Here is an 18,335-nt window from a genome sequence, read left to right as displayed (position 1 = left end):
ATTCGTCTTCATCTTGACGACAATTGAGAGATCTCTTTTGCAGATATTTAATTGCGACTTAGGTAATAGAGAAGATAGGAAAATTGAATGGATTTTCTGTATTACCCAGGATATTTCGACTGCTTTATTTTCCAAGAATGATCTTTAAAAATGTGTCATTGACTGCGATCAATACTGATCACTTATAGCTTTGCAACAACATTGAATTTCCTTTTGCTAGCCATATCGAGGATTTATTCTTCATCCTTTTGGTTGGCCAATAGAAAGAATTTGAATTTTGAATCCTTTTTCACGAAAGCTTTGACCTTTCAAAAATAATACTGAAGGTATTCTGAGATAATGTTTTTGTACAGTAAAGATTTTGAAATCAACAAATATTTAATAACAAATTGGCAAAATTTTCTTGAAATCCTTTGTGAAAGCGAGCATTTGAAGCACAATGCAACGCATCCATGACAGAAATTTTCTTCTCCTTTCCCCAAAGGAGAAGATTCAGAAATTGGAAATAGGAATTACTCTTCTCTTCCCTGAAGAGTAGGTGTTTGCAAAATGAACTTTTGAAGAGAAATTAAGCCTTCGTCAAAACTTCCTAACATTAGGCTTCTCTTATGGAAAGGGGCCGGTAATGGTGAGGTCAGTAAATTGGTCATGAAGGAGCGAGTCCATCACACTCTCCCTGAAAAGAGGGTCCTTCATGATGAAATGACCTAGTATGAAATTGTGGTCACAAGGAAAGCGAACTTCTGTCGAAGCTCTCCCTGAACTAAGGGTTCCTTGTATGAAATTGGAAATTTGTTTTGCAAACGGTTTACAAAGACACGAGTCCCTTCAAACTCTCCCTGAAAAGGGGCTAGGTGAACAAAGGATAGCATGCAAAAAGAACGAGCTCCCTTGAACTCTCCCTGTAAAAAGGGTCTCTCGCAAGAGGAAATGACTGAAATTGGTATTGGGTGACCAAAAGGGTCAAAATTGGAAATTGAAATTTTGAAATTTTGAATTTTGAAATTTGAAATTTGAAATTGAAAATTGGAAGTTTGGAATTTGGAAATTGATATTTGGAAATTGATTGACCCGAAGGTTGAAATTGGAATTTGGAAATTGGTTGACCTGGAGGTCTGAAATCGGAATTGATTGACTCAAAGGTCGAAATTGGAAATTTGGAAATTGGTTGACCCGAAGGTCGAAATTGGAAATTTGGAATTTAGAATTTAGAAATTGGAAATTGGAAATTGGAAATTGGAAATTGAAATTGAATGACCCGAAGGTCGAAATTGGAATTAGTTTATTGGGAACAACATGGGTTCAATAAGAATTCAGCCTAAGAACGACATCGGTTCAATTGAAAACGACATTGGTTCACTGGGAACGACATGGGTTTAATAGGGATTCAACCTAAGAACGTGGATCAGGAGGATTTCAACCTGCAAATCACATATCTGAAAAATACCAATCCAAAAGGAGTTTGACCTAAGGATTGTAAAGAATATTGGATCAGGATGACTTCAACCTACAAATCACATATCTAAAAAATACCAATCCAAAAGGAGTTCGACCTAAGGACTGTAAAGAATATTGGATCAGAAGGACTTCAACCTACAAATCACATATCTGAAAAATACCAATCCAAAAGGAATTCGACCTAAGGACTGTAAAGAATATTGGATCAGGAGGACTTCAACCTACAAATCACATATCTGAAAAATATCAATCCAAAAGGAGTTCGACCTAAGGACTGTAAAGAATATTGGATCAGGAGGACTTCAACCTACAAATCAAATTTTTGGCAGTGGGATTAGTTCCGAAGGGGTTCAACCTAAGAACCGAGGATCAATAGGAATTCAACCTACAGATCGAAATTTCGAGAAGGAGATTGGTTTAAAAGGGGTTCAACCTAAGAACCATTGGGTTGAGAAGGACTTTTGGTTCACAAAGAGGTTCAACCTATGAGCCGTATTGGTTTGACAAATGTTTAACCTACAAATCACATTAGTTCCGCAGGGGTTCGACCTACGAACTATCAATTCCATAGGGATTTAACCTAAGGACCACATCGGTTTCGCAGGGGTTCGACCTACGAACTATCAATTCCATAGGGATTTAACCTAAGGATCACATCGGTTTCGCAGGAGTTCGACCTACGAACTATCAATTCCATAGGGAATTAACCTAAGGACCATGGTTTTAAGAAGGAAGGATTCAACTTGTGAGCTTTGAATGGACTAGGTGCTAAACTGGGTTTTGAGGGAAGATTCGAATCGGAATTCAAATCTTCAAGGAAAACTAAATGAATTGGGTTTTGAAAGAAAATTCGAGTCGGAACTTGAATCTTCTAGACCAATTACTAAATTGCATAAAAGTTTAGGTAGGAGTTCAAACCTTTAAAGGAAAGCTAAGCAAATCGAATTTGGAAGAAAATTCGAGTCAGAACTCTAATCTTCTAGACTGATTTCGGGCATTTGAATTGGATTTGAAAGAAAATTTGAGTCAGAACTCTAATTTTCTAGACCAATTCTAGGACATTTGAATTTGATCTGGAAGAAAATTCGAGTCGGAACTCTAATCTTCTGGACCAATTCTAGAACATTCGAATTGGTTTTAAAAGAAAATTAGAGTCAGAACTCTAATCTTCTAAACCGATTCTGGGCATTTGAATTGAATTTGGAAGAAAATTTGAGTCGGAACTCTATTTTTCTAGACTAATTTTAGGACATTTGAATTGGATCTGAAAGAAAATTCGAGTCGGAACTCTAATCTTCTAGACCAATTCTAGAAAAAAAAACTCGGGTCGAAACTCGAATCTTCGAAGGAAAACTAGATCCATTGTGAAAGGAAAAAAAATTCAAGTCGGAACTCGAATCCTGAAGGAAAAGTAGATCAATTTGGAAGGAAAAAAAATCGAGTCGGAACTCGAATCCTGAAAGAAAAGTAGATCAATTTGGAAGGAAAAGAAATTTGAGTCAGAACTCGAATCCTAAAGGAAAAGTAGATCAATTTGGAAGGAAAAGAAATTTGAGTCGGAACTCAAATCGTGAAGGAAAACTAGATCGGTTAGAAGGAAAGGAAATTCGAGTCGAAACTCGAATCCCGGAGGAAAACTATACAAAAAGAAGGAAAGGAGATTCGAGTCGGAACTCGAATGCCGAAGGAAAACTAGACAAAAAGAAGGAAAGGAGATTTGAGTCGGAACTCAAATCCCGAAGGAAAACTAGACAAAAAGAAGGAAAGGAGATTCAAGTCGGAACTCGAATCCTGAAGGAAAACTAGACAAAAAAAAGGAAAGGAGATTCGAGTCGAAACTCGAATCCCGAAGGAAAACTAGACAAAAAGAAGGAAAGGAGATTCGAGTCGGAACTCGAATCCCGAAGGAAAACTAGACAAAAAGAAGGAAAGGAGATTCGAGTCAGAACTCGAATCCCGAAGGAAAACTAGACAAAAAGAAAGAAAGGAAATTTGAGTCGGAACTCGAATCTCGAATCTCGAAGGAAAACTAGACAAAAAGAAGGAAAGGAGATTCGAGTCGGAACTCGAATCCCGAAAGAAAACTAGACAAAAAGAAGGAAAGAAGATTCGTGTCAGAACTCGAATCCCGAAGAAAAACTAGACAAAAAGAAAGAAAGGAGATTCAAGTCAGAACTCGAATCCCGAAGGAAAACTACACCAATGTGGATACTGGATTTTAAAGTGTACCAGTGTGAATACCGGATTTTGAAAATGAACCAGTATAAGCATTATGTTTTATAAAATTACCAGTACAAGCATTATGTTTTGAAAATTTACCAATACGAATACTGGGTTTTGAAAATTTACCAGCATGAACACTGGGTTTTTGAAATTTTACCAGCACAAACACTGAGTTTTGAAGAATTACCAGTACAAACACTGGTTTTTGAAAAATTACCAACGCGAACACTGGATTTTTGAAAAATTTCCAGCACAAACACTAGGTTTTGGAAATTTACCAACACAAACACTGGGTTTTTGAAATTTTACCAGCACGAACACTAGATTTTTGAAAAATTACCAGCACAAACATTGGGTTTTGGAAATTTACCAGCACGAATACTGTTTTTTTGAAATTTTACCAGCAAAAACACTGAGTTTTGAAGAATTACCAACACAAACACTGGATTTTTTGAAAAATTACCAGCACGAACACTGGTTTTGGAAATTTATCAGCACGAACACTGGTTTTTTTTTAAAATTTTACCAGCACAAACACTGGGTTTTGAAGAATTACCAATTGATTTTGATCGAGGATTTTTAGTCTTCACCCTCACGATGACTTGGACAACTGTCGGGGTCTCAGGATTTATCCCTTATTCTGAATGGGCAACTCAGGTTTATCCCTTAACCTGAAGGGGAAGTTTGATGCAAATGCAAATTGATGCAGATGAATGCGAATAAATGCATGCAAATGCAAATGAATACAAATGCTGTAAATGGGTGCTCATGCATGCAAAATGAAAGATTTGTGTGATCCTGCCTGCATATAGGATGTTTTGAAGACAATTTTCAAAATAATGCCCCAGTGTAATTGGGAAAGAAGAATTTGACCATTATTGAAGAAAATATATTGAGAAATTACAAAGGATGGAATAAAGGATTTAAGTATAAATTTTTTTTCAAATGTTGAGCATTGATGCGGCCTGATAATTCCACACCATCGGCATTGATGAGCAGATATGAATTGCGGGGTAATGCTTTCTTGACAACATAGGGTCCTTTCCAATTCGACAACCATTTGCCACCGGGGTGGTACTTGAGATAAGTCATGGATCTGAGCACTAGATCATTGACTCAGAATTTCCTTTCAATGACAAATTTTGCATAATGTCTAGCTACCCTCTGCCGATATGATTGAGCATGCTCTACTGCTTGGAGCCTTCTTTCATTGAGCAAATCAAGTTGTACCAGTCGTTGCTGCTGATATTGATCAAGCGATAACTTCAGTAGTGATGCGAACTTCAAGGTAGGTTTCTGAACATATAGAGGCAATACTACTTCAGTTTCGTAGACAAGTTCTGACAGAGTAGCATTAGTCGGAGTCCGAGTGGTGGTTTTGTATGCCCACAATGCATCATGAATCTTCTCATGCCAGTCACAGCCTGTTTCCAAAGTTCGCTCCAGGATTCTAATCAGAATTTTATTGGTGGCCTTTGCCTGACCATTCCCTTGAAGATAATAAGGAGCGGAGAAATAATGATGTATTCTGAACTTTGAGCAGAATGTCCTCATTCTCTCATTTTTGAAATGACTGTCATTGTCTGACACAATATTATGCGGTATGTCGAAATGACAAAGGATATTCTTGTGGATGAATGAGACCATGTGTCGACTTTCTACTATACACAAAGTGATAGCTTCGACCCATTTAGTGAAATATTCTATTGCGGCAAGAAAATATTTGTAGCCGTTTGAAGCAGGAGTGATGGGGCCCACAACATCAAAGGCCCACATAAAAAAATAGCCATGGAGAGATGGCGTTTTGCAAATATGTTGCTGGTGCATGAATAGAAGGTGCATGTATCTGGCATAGAGCACACTTCTTCATAAAATGGTAACAATCTTGCTGCATAGTCTTCCAATAATATCCTGCCCGGATGATTTGTTTGACAAGAGTTTGGTAGCCGACATGACCACCGCAAATGCCTTCGTGTGCCTCTCGCATAATTTTTTTGGCTTCTTCTTCGTCCAGACATCTGGAATACTCAGAACTGAATCCACGACGATAGAGGACATCAACAAGAATAAAATATCGGGCAGACATGCGCCAAATCGCTCGTTACTCTTGCCAGTGATACTCTGAGAGAAGGAGACAAATGTCTTCTCCTTGATGGGAGCCTTTCTGAGACTGTTTTTAGCTTGCTCAGACATCATCCTAATCATCATTTTCTTGAACATCTGATATGCAGCAGGATCAATGTCATCCCTATCATTCGAACTCTGTCTTCGTGCAAATCTTGGAGAATCTATTTCTTCTTGCCTGCTTCTAAAATCGTTGATACACTGATACAGTGGTGTCTTCTTGCTTGATCTGATCTGAACCACTTGAGAATATTGATGCTCTCTGCAGAATGGATGATTAAATTTCGATGATGAAGATTCAAGATAGAAATGAATATAGGAAAAATATTTGATGAGAATTTGGTAGACAATTGGAAGAACATCCCATTACTAGGGATTGAGTTACCGCTAGAGTCATGACAATTATGTTGTCATTCTTTGCGAGGAGAACGAATAAGTGTAAATATGCCTTGTCACCTAGGCGAGGTCGTCAAACCATGATAGAATGAAAATTGAAGGATTTTTTTATTGAAGGAAAAACATGATTGCATCAATAATAAACTTAGGAAAGAGGGGGCGGACAAACAATTTGCCACCACTCTTTATAATCAGCAGGGACACGATGACCAGGGAAAAGAGTGAGAATGATGAAAGAATCCCAGCCATATCTGACAGAATGGTATGTTTCAGACCACTGCGCTGATGCAAGGTTGAACTCTAGCATAACCCATGATAGTAGCCGAGCTTCTACGCACTTCTGTCTTTGAGAAAATTGTCTGACGCATAACTCTAGATAGTAATAGGTACAGGAAAATGGGCCAAGTAGCTTGAACTGCTTGCCATACGCATATGTATATTTGGGAAGAAGGTGAGCCCTTCAATGCACAGAACCATCGCATGCTGGATTCTTTCTCGAGTTGTTCTAGATAGCGTGCTGACTTCTGCGAATTCTCCATACTGTCGGTAAATCTCGATCAGGCTCACGTACTCATTCCCATTTTCTTCAATCAGTGGCCAAGACTTGCGCCCTGTTATACAAGCCACAACATCTTTAGGGTCCAGACCCTTGACATTGATCAGAAATTATTGCTTCAATGGATCTCCCGGCTGGCTCAAGTAGTCCCATAATCTCTGAAAACTCGTCCATCAACATGATCATCTCCCCCCACGGGAACCAAAACGTGCAGGTGCGTGGATTCCACTGCTCTGCCAGTGCATGAATCAGATTGTCGTTGACTGTCAACTTTCCCACTACAGATGCCAGATTCAACCCACAGTCGCTCAAGTGGTCCGGAAACATACGAGAGAAGTTTTTGAACCAAGTATAGTACCACCGGGGAAAGAAAGGTCTGGTGCTGAGAGCTCGATGCTCAGGAAGATTTTGTCGCACCTCGTAGGAGATGCGACCCTCAGGAAAAATAGAATCAAGCTGACTGGATGCCATTGGACTGAAGGATAGGAAAATTGGAATTAAACTTTGGAAAAATACAAGAATTTTGAAAATTGCAGGTAGGGTAAAAGTTGGAAATTCGAAGTCTAGAGAAACGAAAGAATGAAAAATCACTTGGAGTTTTGAGGAAAAAGTGGATAAATTGGAAAAATCGTCTAGGGTTTTTGAGAAAAGGAGATATTTCACAAAAGATGGAAAATGAGGTATTTTGAAAAATTGTCTGATATTTTGGAAAAATTGGGAGAAATACGAGAAAATAAGACGAAAAATCATACATTCAATCACAAACAATTATGCACATACAACAATCCCTAAGAAGCTGACTCTAAATGCATTAATTTTGAAAGAGCTTTAGGACCCTAATCCTGACTCTAGGCTCAGATCAACTGTATCCAATCATGCTATGCCGATATACTCGAATTGAGGCTCGATGTACGTGGCATAAAATTTATCTCTGATTCTAGGCTTGCGTTTTCCAAACATCCTTGAGCGCCTGCCGATATACGTTGGACTATGGCCCTTGGTACGTGGCAGGAGGGCGTTAGCCCAAATAAGTGGCCTAATTGTGAGGCTCTATCCCGAACTATGGTTCTGGAAGAGAGCCCAACAACGTGAACACCGGGTAGACATAGGTGGGGTGGTTTTTGAAATATGAGCACATGCAGGCGAACAGAGGGCTCTAAAACCTAAAGAGATAGAGATTTTGAATTTTTTTGAAGAAGCAAGCATTGTTTTCATACAATTTCTAGATTGAGGAGTGTTGTATTTCAGACCTAAGTCTAAGTGAGCATGAATAATTTTCCTCAATATGGTCCTACCAAACCATGCCTAGTCTACATGCAGTTCATGTCAGCTGGGTTCAAGTCTAGGCTCCTAGGTTCACATGAAATCAGAAAATAAAGCTGACATTTTGTAGAGCACGATTTTGATAATTGAGCTAAGTCAAAGCACATAATTGATCAGACGAAGACAGGTCCCATCACGGTCGCCAAACCTGTTATCATCACAAAAATTTTCCCCTCTCTTGCGAGAGAGAAACGAATTTCGCGAATCAAACTCGACCAAAGTTTTGAAAATGGGTTTTAAAATTTTTCTCGCCTCGGTTTTGAAAATTTGCGAGAAAATTCCGTGGAATGGGATCCGCCTGTCGATACGAGGTTCAACCGTTCCTGACGCCTTCACCAGGGGTAATCGAACCATGGATCAATTATGTGCTTTGACTAAGTTAAATTATCTAAATTATGCTCTATTTTCCTAGAATGCACAAAGAATCAGGCTTGTGCTATGAAATTTTGAAAATAATGCAAGTTTGGGAAACATGATGTTTGCTTTGGAAAATTGAAATATGCTGGAAAAATGATTGAGAAAGTGCTTGAAATTAGAATTCCTGGGAAAATCATTGAATTTCATTGAAAATCAGAAAGTGATTGGAAAATGAATTGGGAAAATCGATTTTTGAGATTTGAAATTTCTTTTATGAGCAAATGGATTTGAGAATTCTGGGAAAATCAGGAAATTCATTAGAAAATGATTTTTTAAATGGAAAATGGATTCTCAGAAAACTGGATTCTCAGGAAAATGGAAAATTTGATAAAATCAATTTTTGAAAACTTGGGATTTTGAAATTTGAGAATGTTAAAACATTGGAAAATCTTGATTTGAACTTGGGAAATGCTTTGAAATCTCATTTGAAAACTCAGAATTCTGTGAAAATCCAATTCTGAGAAAGACTTGGTAAATCCTTGAGAAAATTGAGTTTTTTGAAATTGAAGTTGGAAAATGAATTTGAAAATAATGCAATTTGAATGATATGAATGAGTGAATATGAATTTGAAAGGGAATTTCATTGAGAAATTGGGAAATTCTTTTGAAACTTTGAGAAATGCAGTGCATTTTTGAAGTTAGCCTAAGAGTGTAGGTTGAATGTGGCAAATATGAAGATCATAAATCTTGGTTTTCCTCGTATTCCGACTATGGCCATAAATACGAATCCCACCGAGTTTATAAACTTCATAAGAGCTTGTGCATGTTTCATTCGTGTCAACCATAGTGAATTTGAAATAAATGTGCATGAATGATACATCAAATATTGAAATTTTGCAGAAATTAAACTATATGCAATGCAGTCATATTCTAAGCAGAAAATGTAACTCTTATTCCAAATTATTACATTGCTTTTTACATTGAATTGAATAAAACAAAAAAACAAAATAACTAAGCCTTCTTCTTGAATGTTCCTGCAAAACTAGAAAACATATTAGCACAGAAATGTAGGTTTTTCTGAATTTATCCGAAAATATTGGAAATTATCGGATATTATTCAGATATAAACCCAAATTCATACCTCCTTTGATATAAACATGATAAATAATGAATAAATTTTGAAAATAAACTTGGAAATTCAAAATTGGGGTCAAAATCACCAAAATACCCAGGATGACCTTGAAATCAGGGTTTTCTGAAAGAAATTTTGAAAATTTTGGAAATTTGAAAATCAAATGAAATAAATCAAACATAATATGATTATATGCATGAAAATTTATGAAATTAAAGATTGAAATTTCGAAATTTAAGTCAAAATGACCAAAATACCCCTTATAACAAGACTATGGCCTTGAAACCAAGGTTTTCTAAAATAAATTTTGCAAAAATGAAAAAAGTGAAATGCAAATGACATTGAAATTAACCCTAATATGATTCTGCATGCTTATGTACATGAAAAAAAAAACCTAAAATGGCCAAAATATCATAAAATATCAAATTTAACTTGATTTTCGCTTCTGAATTTAAAGATAAACTAACATATAAAGCAAATGAACTTGGAATTGAGACAAATTTGGCATGGACACCTAAACTAACCCTAGAAACAGAATAGAGCTCTAAAATCTATTTTTTTTTGTATTTTCTTAATATGAAAAATAGCTAAAATACTAAGAAAATCAAAATTTTGTCTAAAATTCTGATTCTAAAGGGGATTTAGGATATCAAACTTCCATAAAAATTTCCCAAATTTTATGAGGTGATAGAGGACAGTAAGTAAAGGATTTTTGCATTTTAAACCTTTTGGTTTTGACCTATGGTCGGAGCTTTACAGCTCCGGCAATTCTGATCGGAATCCGGCGACTCTAGGATTTGGGTAAAACAGACAGGTTTCGGTAGAAAATGTGGGAAAAATAGCAAAAAAATGGGGAAATTTCTGAAATTGTGGGAAAGTGTCCTTGACAAACAGAAAAAAAATTGATCTTTTTTCATCATTGGGATTTGGGTTACGGATTGGAAAAGGGCGCACTGTTATCAGAGACCCAAATCTCTGGAATTTCTGGATATTGGAATCTGTCAGACAGAAAAGAACTTTTTGGATAAAAATACTGAAACAGTTCCAAAAATCCCCAAATTTTGGAAAATGATAGAAAAACATGTTAGAAACAACTTTCGTGTTGAAAGTTTTTGCAGACGGGCTACGGGTTGAGCGGACTTGATGCATTAGGGTTTGTCTATACCCTGACAAAGGAAAATCGAGATTTTCCCAAGGGCCTAAGAAAATTGATTTTTGACAGAGGGTAAATCTGCATGTACAGATCTCAAAATTTCTAGATCATTAGTAGATTCCATTGTGAAGCTACTGTGTTTTTTAGGGGAGGATCCAAATTTCTTATGAGGGTGATCCCGACTGCTCTTGTCTGCTAAAACAAATATTGGAAATTCCAGGGGGTTCAAAACCAGGTTCGGAATTCGATTCAATATTTCATTTTTTTTGGCTGAATACGAATCTCAAAAGATCTTCATTTTTTTTAGATGACCACTAATAAACGTATGCATCCACCCTAAAAAGATCCTGATTTATTGAATACATTCAAACATAAAATAATGATATTCTCATATGCATAAAATCATGATTGACAAACTATCAATGGAATGCCTAATAAAATCTAACCTAAGCATGCAAGATGAGTAAGATACAAAACAAAAAATAAAAAAAATGATGCTATGTTTGAAACGTGAACTCAATAACACAGTATGAGGAAAATATTTTCAAGGAGGCATGATCATCTATATTTGATATAGATTTCAAAATGAGAAATTTCATCCATTAAATGGAGGAATCTCACCATTTAAGTAGCGAGTGGTCCTCTTATTTCTACCATTCGAAGTCACAAGGAAGGTGCATGCATCACCCTTGTATCGACAAGGAGGTAGTGGCACTTGTTAGGCAAAAGGGCGTTGCCTTGGTGATTGTAGTCTTGTGGTTGCAAAGAGGATGGTGGTTGTTGGCTATGGAAGGGCTGTTGCGGTTGCTCAGAGGTGGCTGGAACTGCTGCTTCCATAGTTAAGAGGGGGACTGTGGAGTTGTGATTCAAACTGGAGGAAGCTACTATGCTGAACCATTGGAATTGGAACCCAGGGAGGATGTTGGAGCCGTGGGGGCTGGAGGTATTGCTATGCCGCTACCTTGGTGTGGCTGGCGTGAGGTAGATGGCTGGCTGCAACAATGGCACCTGGAGAAGGCTGCTGGTGGTGAAAACTGATTCAAAGTGGTGATGGTTGTTGTGGGTTGTAGCAGCAAAGGGCACAGAATGAGAGAGCTAAAGGGGGAGAGAGAGAAAGAAGCGTGAGATTTTCTTTTTTTTCACCTTTTTATCATAACTTAGGTTTTGATTTTCTCAAAACCTAAGTTGCTAATAATATTTCATGAAGGAAATCCACGTGAATGGATGCAACCTTGTGCCTGTGGAGGGAAAGTAGCAAGGGAGTAAGGAAGAAAGGAGAAAGAAAGAAGGGAAGGAAAAGGAAAGAAGAGGGGAAGAAGGAAAATGAAAGAAAGGGGAAGGAAAGAGGGAAGAAAGAAGAGGGAAAGGAAGAGAGGCTGGGCTTACGTGAGTGGAGGGAGAGGAAAGAAAGGAGGAAAGAAAGAAAGAAAGAAAAAAAGAAAAAGGAAGAAGAAAGAAAGAAAAGAAAGAAAGAAGGAATGAAAAGAAAAAAAAAAAGAAAATGGAGGAAAAAAAAAAGAAAGGAAGTGGGCTGGAAGGTGGGCTAGGGTGGTCGACCTCCTTGTGGGTCCCACCTTAAGAAGAATAAAATAATAAAAAAAATAAAATGAAACAAAGTAAAAAATAAAGAAAAAGATAAAAAAATTCTTTTCTTATAAATTAAAACAAGAAAATGCAAATGGATGGGCCATCTCAGAGCGGGTCCAAATTCCACTTTTGAAATTCATTTTGACGATTAAAGGGGTAAAATAGTCTTTTCAGAAAATTTTCAGACGAAACATGCTATTTTTGGCAGTTTTTGAAACGAGCTCGGATTTTGAAGTTCAATACCTCGTTCCGAAGCAACTTCAGTGTAGAATTTGAAAATTTAATTTTGAAAGAAATCCAGATTGTTTTTCTCGAGAAAATTTTTCAAAAAAAAAAGTTTTCAAACGAAACAAGCTATTTTTGGCAGTTTTTTTGAAACAAGCTCGGATTTTGAAGTTCAATACCTCGTTGCGAAGCAAATCCAGTGTAAAATTTGAAAATTTAATTTTGAAAGAAATCCAGATTGTTTTTCTCAAGAAAATATTTCCAAATTTAGACTCTCGGGGGTAAAAATATCAATTTTGGAAACCTAGGGTTTGAAATTGGTTTATGAAAACTTTTAAAACTCAATCTGGATTGAAATTTATAAAACTGGAGTTCTGGACTTCAAAAATGAAATGAAATGTGATGAGATATTATGAAATGTTGAGAAATGATATGAAATGATGAGAAATTATATGAAATGATGAGAAATAACATGCAAAATGCAGACCCTGAATGAAGAATTTTGAATGTTAGACCCTGATTCGCAGTTGTACCAGTTTAAAAAGCATAAAAACTGATAAAATTTGCGAAATAGCTCAAGAAATGGTTTTCGGGCTCTACCGGGCCAGAGTGACACTGAAAATTGGGGTTCGAGCTGGATTGAACTGAGATGAGCTGGGTTCTAGAGTTTCAGAACTCAAATAAACTGACCAGACACTAACTCAACTGACCTTTTCGACTGAATTTTCTAGAAAAGCTGTCATTTTTAGAGAAATAGTACGGAATGGTCACTGGAGTGAAGTGAATTACGAACCTGAACTAGGTTTGAGCTGAAACAAAGGTTACTAATACTGAGATGAACTAAAATTGAAGTTCGAACACTAGCTCAATTGACTGAACTCAGCTCAGTTTCAACTGAAAGAGCTGAAATGAACTAAAATGGGTTCCTGGACACTTGGAAATGGTTTTGAACTGAAATTTGAGCACTTGAACTTCTGGTGAGCTCAAGTTAGACTCTGGAGAATATGACTAACTATGAATGATTGACTCGAAGACAATTGGCTTGGATTTGAGTGAGAAATGAGCTCATTTCTGAAGAAATGATCCCATTTTGGCAGGAATGGTCAGAAATGAAAATAAGCTTCTCAATGTGAGCTCGGGTGAGCATGAAATGATTGATATTCTAACTGTTTTGAACTGGCCAATGAGCTTGGTTGACTCCGACTGTCTGGGGTCCGGAATGACCTAGGGGTAAAATGGTAATTTTCTTAATAAAAACGGGTAAAATGGTGATTTTCTGAAACTGACTCGGGGTTTGACTCCTACACTGACCTAACAGGATTAGCACTGCCTGAGGAGGATTGTTTGAGAATGGATGTGAAAAATTTGGGGTGTTTACAGAATCTTGAATAAGATCTAAATACGAACGCAAACCAAAAAAATAAAACTCAAATCTTAAATACTAACTACAAATCCAATTGGATCTTGGATCTCAATCTTGTTACCCTTTAGCCTTCTTCTTCTTGTTTGTTTGATTTGGATCCACAACTGCATCATCCTCCCCTGGTTGGGAAGGATTTGACTCTGGTGAATGGTAAGTAACAATATCATCACTACCAAACATGAGACCACATAACACATCTCCATGAAAATAGATAGTCTCCTCTTCTTCTGCCTCTTTGCCTTTCTCAACCTCCTCTTCGTCGTTCAACTCATGCTTAGCTAATTGGTCCTACTTGCGGATCGTCGGATATTAGGCCGCTAAGTGTTCAACTCCATCACATCTAAAGCATTTATGTTGATTCTCAGCTTCCCATGTATGAGATCTGGTGTTGTATGCAAGTCCTAAATCCTCACGATGAGGTGTCTACGGTCCTTTTGAGTGGTGGCCTTAGCATCATGTTGGTCCAAATTCATTCCCGAGTAGGGAAAGTGTCATTGGACCAAAGAAATGATGATGTCTTCAAATCATTCTTGGCCTTGAGTTTTTCCTCAATAAACATTGCATGTTGCATTGCTTGATCCACATTCATAACTATAAGACAAATCATCTCATAATAAACAATAGAATAAAGACTCATGTGGATGATCCTTTGTCTCTTGAAGCAGACTCTGAAGGTTCAGGCGATGGAACTCTACAATGTACTCGGCCATGGACTTAGAACCTTATCGAAGCAAAAGGCATCAATGGTAAGCTTGCTGAGCATAACTGAGAGGTACAAACTTGGCTTTCATGACTCATGGCATTTCAACCCATGTCTTTATAGGCCTTAGTTCCTCACCCTCATGAATCTAACTCAAATCAGTCCACTACTACAGTGTTGATCCTCGTAGGCAGATCGCAACAAGTGCAAGAAGTGAATTATGTGTCCATTGCCATCCTCCAATCCAAGAAGATATCAACATCAAGTCCCCTCAAATTCTAGGAGGTCAAAATTGATGCCATAGGCCTCCAAATGCTTCATCTGATGCCCCTAACGAGGCATAACTGGTCTTGGTAGATACTCATGCCAAAAATCTACATCGCTATTTGGATCCAAAAATGGATCCACTAGATTATCCCAAACTGCATGTATGAGCAGAGGACTCCTGGTGGACGGACAAGAGGCACATCGAGTGTCCTCTGATCTTGTTGTGTTGACCCTAGTACTTGTGCATGCTGCCCAAGCTAGGTGCCCTATAGTGTGGGTTGTGGAATTGGGCACTAAAATAAACCCAGGTTCTTATAAGGTCCAACAATAGAAGGGTTTGGGTTGTATTGGATAGGTCTAGGTAAGGGATATGTAGGATAAATGGATGGCTAAGATTTTGGGTTTGGGTGGGGTTTGGTTTATAGATCAGATTCGGGTTTGGGTGGCTAAGATAACGAACTCGTGCATTGTCACTGAAATGAGGCTGGAAACCGCAAATTCAATGCTAGGTGGTGATGGCTGCATATCAACGATCATTGGTGTCGTGGATCCACCCTCATGGTTCAAACACTCTTCACGTATCACGAGGATACGATGATGTTCTTTTTTTTTTGTTCATCCGTGCATCGTATAAACTCTATGAACACATTTTGAAGCATAGTGGTTTTTTCATTGTTTGCTTGAATCCAACATACCAAAATTTGTGTTCATCTCAACAACAGTTGCTTTACACAAGTTATGCCAGCAAATCATCACTGCATCACACGATTTCTAGCACATTCTCTTTTTCACCGCTTCCCGAAATCACACAAGATCGAAGTCTTGCTCTGATACCACTTTGAGGCAACTCTAGAATCCGAGATTGCAAGAGAATCAACTAAATTAAGCTACTCATAGGAATCACGCTATCAAAGCATAATTAATGAAAAATAAGCAAATAATTGATTCATAAAATTAAAAAAAATACTTATAATCTCAATCATCAACCACCCTAAAAAATCCCATAACAAGTATTATAGTATGAAAAAAAAAACTTAACTCTATAGTAGATCTTGGATAAGAATCGAATACGAAAGCAAACCCAAAAATAAAATCCAAATCCTAAATACTAACTACAGATCCAATTGGATCCTGGATCTCAATCACACCACCCTTTGGTCTTTTTCTTCTTGTTTGTTTTATTTGAATCCGGTTTCAGATCCACGGCTGCATCAGATACTGTAGTTTTCATTTTTAGATAATCATGGAAAATTTGTCTCTCACCGAATTAATTGGTGTAAACTCTAAGACCCTCTTACTCATCAAGGAGTACATCCAGCTTCAGCTTCACGGCAAATGGCATGCACCTGTGGGTTTCGACCTGATAATGTCCCACAAACTCAGTGATTGTTCACCAGCTGCCCGTACTAGATAAGCAGAGCCCCTCATGGGACATAGGATGTTATAGTTGGGAATTAATAATTAGGAACTCTTTCGAGCTTCTTAAAGGAGGTGCTTAATGCCTAGCCCATTGCCAATGCAAAGTTGGATTCTATATAGTTTCTTGAACATGACAAAATGAAAAATCAACAGGTGTCAAGAAAGATAGGCGTTAATTTATAGGTAAATTTGAAAACCTTGCAACTTGGTAATATAATGAATCATATAAGGGAGATGTGAGCGTGCACATGCACCTATAAAGTTAACAAGTTCAATCATGTTAGGGATGTAAACGGTTAAGATTTAGGATCAGAAAATATATTGGGGAGTTAGATCCGGCACAGCCAAAATTTACAAAAGCCCCATCCTGAATCCGAATCATTTGCAACCCTAAACCATGGGCATTTTAATAATTTTATAAGAATAAAAAACGTAAGTATGGTGAAGGATTGGGTCCCTTATTAAGATACTTTAGGAGTCACTTAAAAAGGGTCATTTTGGAGAAATAAGTTTTGGTGAGAGATTTTGGTTAGAGTAAAAAGAAAAAAGTAAAAGGAAGAAGTAACAGAGGGAAACTGAGAAGAAAAGGGACAAAACAAAACTATAGTTATAATTGCATTGGTATTCCATAAACTCAAAGCTTATAGCGTATTTAGGGTTAATATTACAACAGAATGGGGGATTTTAAGAAGATTTCACTAATAGGATCAATGTCAGTTAGGTCAAGTGGAGACAGACTAGTGGTGTGTTATGTGATAAAAGAGTACCTCTACGACTGAAATGACATTTCTATAAGATTGTTACATAACCAGCACTATTATATAGAATTGAATGTTGGGCAATTAAAAAGTAACAAGAAGACATAGTGCTTACTGCAAAGATGTGTATGCTAAGATAGATGAATGAGGTTACAAGAAAGGATAAAATAAAAAATGCATATAGTAAAATGTGCTTAAGAGTCAGACCAATAAAGAATAAAATAAATGAAGATGGTTTGGACATGTTGCATGAAAACCTGTGGCAGTACCTGTGAGAAAGGTTGACATGGTACAAGTAGAAAGAGCTAAGAAAAGAGAAAGACCACTAAAAGCTCGGAAGGAGGCAGTTAGAGGTAACATGAAAGATTGTAAAGTGACCAAACTTTTAGCTCTAGATAGACAAAAATGGAGAAATATGACTCCTAAAGATGACCCCATGTAGTTGGGATAAGGATTGATGAGAAATTTGTTCATTCACCAAGTAAAAACTCATTTCTACTGCATAATAAATGAGTATCAAACTTATTTTTATCAAATATCTATACATTTGCATAACAATGTAGTTACTGTTAACTTATAATGACAAGTGGCCATAGTGCCTCATCATTGTGGACCCCACGTGTTTGAAGAGGAGGTAGGCCCCCTCTCTCTAGTGCATGGGTTGCCATAACCAATCTGGATTATGGTATATCCAAAAAAGTTTTATGAAATCAATCTTGTAAAACAGTTTTGGTAACTAAAAACTAAAAAACAGTTTTGATTTTTTGGGATACCCAAACTGTTGAGCACAATTTAAGAAGAGACACTACAAGGCTGGGAAAACAGCAACTCAAAGGATGTAATAAGGCCCAGCTAGCATAATGAAACAAATACAGAAAAACATATACGCCCTTCTGAAGCAAGCAATTTGAAATTATTGCAAACTTCTTGACTCATCCAGTTACTACTAAGTCACTATTCTTAGAGACTTAAATATTATAACTTATACAAAAAATATAATACAATAATGAATGACTAAATATGGTTGTTTAACTACTTTAATTCATAATTATTGTTATGAAAACATAAACATTGTATCAATTTTTAGAAATTTGTACCAATTCTTTTAGAAACTGTATTGATGTTTATAAGAAACTCACATCAAATCTTTTGAAGCATTATGCATTTTAAGTAAAAAAGTGCCTGAAATTTTTTAAACCCTCATATACTAGTATCAGTATTTCACAGCTATATC

Source organism: Nuphar pumila, chromosome 16 (assembly GCF_984573655.1).
Source record: "Nuphar pumila chromosome 16, dmNupPumi1.hap1.1, whole genome shotgun sequence".
NCBI lineage: Eukaryota > Viridiplantae > Streptophyta > Magnoliopsida > Nymphaeales > Nymphaeaceae > Nuphar > Nuphar pumila.
Note: the sequence above shows the minus strand (reverse complement) of the source record.